The following is a 4,008-nucleotide window of genomic DNA, read 5'->3' as shown; positions in this document are numbered from 1 at the left end:
TGTCTTTATAGCAGCATGACTTATAATCCTTTGGGTATATCCCCAGTAATGGGATGGCTGGGTCAAATGGTATTTCTAGTTCTAGATCCTTGAGGAATTGCCACACTGTCTTCCACAATGGTTGAACTAATTTACACTTCCACAAACAGTGTGAAACCATTCCTGTTTCTCCACATCTTCTCCAGCATCTGTTGTTTCCTGACTTTTTAATGATTGACATTCTAACTGGCATGAGATGGTATCTCATTGTGGTTTTGATTTGCATTTGACTAATGACCAGTGATAATGAGCTTTTTTTCTTACATTTGTTGGCCACATAAATGTCTTCTTTTGAGAAGTATCTTTTCATATCCATCACCCACTTTTTGATGGGGTTGTATATATTTTTGTAAATTTGATTAAGTTATTTGTAGATTCTAGATATTAGCCATTTGTCAGATGGGTAGATTGCAAATATTTTCTCCCATTCTGTAGGTTGCCTGTTCACTCTGATGATAGGTATTTTTGTTTTGTTTTGTTTTGTTTTTGCTGTGCAGAATCTCTTTAGTTTACTTAGATCCCATTTGTCAATTTTGGCTTTTGTTGCCATAGCTTTTGGTGTTTTAGTCATGAAGTCTTTGCCCACTCCTACTCGCTACCTGACTCCAAACTATACTACAAGTTTACAGTAACCAAAACAGCATGGTACTGGTACCAGAACAGATATATAGAGCAATGGAACAGAACGGGGGCCTTAAAAATAATGCCACACATCTACAACCTTCTGATCTTTGACAAACTTGCCAAAAACACACAATAGCGAAAGGATTCCCTATTTAATAAGTGGTTTTGGAAAAACTGGCTAGCCATATGCAGAAAACTGAAACTGGACCCCTTCCTTACACTGTATACAAAAATTAACTCCAGATGGATTAAAGACTTAAATGTAAGACCTAAAACCATAAAAACCCTAGAAGAAAACCTGGGCAATATCATTCAGGACATAGGAATGGACAAAGACTTCATGACAAAGAACCAGCTTTTTATTTCATTTATGTTTTGTAATTTTTTCATTTCAATTTCTTCTAGTTTGATCTGATCTTTGTTATTTCTTTTCTTCTGCTGGGTTTGGGTTTTTTTTTTTTTCTCTTATTTCCCTAGTTCCCTGATGTGTGAGTTTAGATTGTTTCCTTTTTCTCTTTTAGACTTTTTGATGTAGACATTCAATGCTATCAACTTTCCTCTTAGTACCACTTTAGCTGTATCTCAGAGGTTTTGATAGGTTGTTTCACTATTATTTTTCATTTCAAAGAACTTTTAAATTTCCATCTTGATTTCATTGTTGATGCAATAATCATTCAGAAGTAGACTATTTAATTACCAGGTATTTGTATAGTTTTGAAGATTTTTTGGAGTTAATTTCCAATTTTATTTCACTCTGGTCTGAGAGAGTACTTGATATAATTTTAATTTTCTTAAATTTACTGAGTCTTCTTTTGTGGCCTATCATATGGTCTATCTTGAAGATTGTTCTATGTGCTGATGAAAAGAATGCATATTCTGCAGTTGTTGGGTAGAATGTTCTGTAAATATCTGTTAAATTTGTTTTTTCTAGGTTAAAGTTTAAGCCCATTGTTTCTTTCTTGACATTATGTCTTGATGACCTGTCTATTGCTGTCAGTGGAGTATTGAATTCCCCAATTATTATTGTGTTGCTATCTTATTTAGTACGTCTAGTAATAATTGTTTTATAAATTTGGGAGCTCTAGTGTTAGGTGCATGTATATTTGGGATTGTGATATTTTCCTGTTGGACTTGTCCTTTTATTTTTATATAATGTCTCTCTTTGTCTTTTTTATTTAACTGTTGTTGCATTAAAATTTGTTTTGTCTGATATATGAAGAGCTATTCCTGCTAACTTTTGGTTTTCCTTTGCATAAGATATCTTTTTCTACCCCTTCACCTTAAGTTTATGTGTGTCTTTATGTGTTAGGTGAGTCTCTTGAGGACAGCAGATAATTGATTGGTGGATTTTTTTTTTTTCCATTTTGACATTCTTTGTCTTTTAAGTGAAGCACTTAGGCCATTTATTTGGTTGGTCCAAAATAAATTGCAGGGTTTTTTTTTTTTTCTTTTTTGCCATTAGTAATGGCAGAAACTGCAATTAATTTTGCAGCAACCTAATACATTCAGCGTTAGGATTGAGATGTGAGATACTATCCCATTCATTGTGCTAGCTGTTGCCTGAATACTTTGCTTTATTTTCATTGTGTTATTGTTTTATAGGCCCTGTGAGATTTATGCTTGAACTAAGTTCTATTTTGGTGTATTTTGAGCTTTTGTTTCAAGATTTAGAACTCCTTTGTCATTTCTTGTAATGCTGGCTTGATAGTGGTGAATTCTCTCAGCATTTGTTTGTCTGAAAACAACATTATTTCTTCTCCATTTATGAAGCTTAGCTTCACTGGGTACAAAATTCTTGTGTAATAATTATTTTGTATAATGAGGCTAAAGATAGAACCCTAATCCTTTCTGACTTGTAGGGTTTCTGCTGAGAAATCTACAGTTAATCTGACGGGTTTTCTTTTATAGGTTACCTAATGCTTTAGCCTCACAGCTCTTAAAATTTTTTCCCTATCTTGACTTTAGATAACCTGACGACTTTGTGCTTAGGTGATAATCTCTTTGTGATAAATTTCCTAGGGTTTTTTTGAACTTCTTTAATTTGGATGTCTAGATCTCTAGCAAGTCCAGGGAAATTTTCCTCAATCATTCCCGAAAATAAGTTTCTAGACTTCTAGATTTCTCTTCTTCCTTGGGAACACAAATTATTTTTATGTTTGGTCATTTTACATAATTCTAATTTTCTTGGAGCCTTTGTTCATTTCTTTTACTCTTTATTCTTTGTCTTTGTCAGATTGGATTAATTCAAAGGTCTTAAGAAACAAAAGGTTTTAACAAAATCCTAAGAAACAGACTCCAACACCACATTTAAAAGATTATATACCATAATCAAGAGTGTTCTATATTAGGGATGCAAGGATGTTTCAACATACACAAATAAATACATGTGACACATCACATCAATATAATGAAGGATAAAAATCATATAATTATCTCAGTCGGTGAATAAAAGGCATTTGATATAATTCAGCATCCCTTCATAATGAAAACTCTCAACAAACTAAGTATAGAAGAAACATATCTCAAAATAATAAAGGTCATATACTACTAACCCAGAGTCAACATCATACTAAATGGGGAAAAGTTGAAAGCATTTTCCCTGACAACTGGAACAGCACAAGAATTCCCACTTTCACCACTACTATTCAACATAATACTGGAAGTCCTAGCCAGAACTAACAGGGAAGAGAGGGGAAAAAAAGCATTCTAATTGGAAATCAGGAAGTCAAATCAACCCTGTTCCCTGATGGTATGATCTTATATCTACAAAAACTTAAAGACTATATCAAAAATCTCTTAGATTTTATAAATGAATTCAGTAAAGTTGCAAAATAAAATATCAATGTACAAAAATGAGTAGTGTGTTTATACACCAATAATGATCTAGCTCAGAACAAAAGAAAGAAGGCAAGCCCATTCACAATAGCTACAAATATATGAAATAACTAAGAATACATGAAACTAAGGAAGTAAAATATCTCTACAAGGAGAACTACAAAACATTGATAAAATAAATTGTAGATGACACAAACAGATAGAAAAATATCTCATGCTCATGGAATAAAAGAATTAACATAGCTAAAATAACCACATTACCCAAAGCCATCTAAAGATTCAATGCAATCTCTATCAAAATATCAGTATCAGTTTTACAGAGTTAGAAAAAAATGCCCAAAGTTATATATGAAACAAAACAAAACAAAACAAAACAAAAAACCTGTATGGCCAAAGCAATCTTAAGCAAAAAGAACAGAGCTGAAGACATAACATTACCTGATTTCAAATTATACTACAAAACTTTTATCCTACGAGACTACAGTAACCAAAACGTACCGTACTACAAGA

The sequence above is a fragment of the Macaca nemestrina genome, chromosome X (genome assembly GCF_043159975.1).
Source record: "Macaca nemestrina isolate mMacNem1 chromosome X, mMacNem.hap1, whole genome shotgun sequence".
In the NCBI taxonomy this organism is placed as follows: domain Eukaryota; kingdom Metazoa; phylum Chordata; class Mammalia; order Primates; family Cercopithecidae; genus Macaca; species Macaca nemestrina.
Note: the sequence above shows the minus strand (reverse complement) of the source record.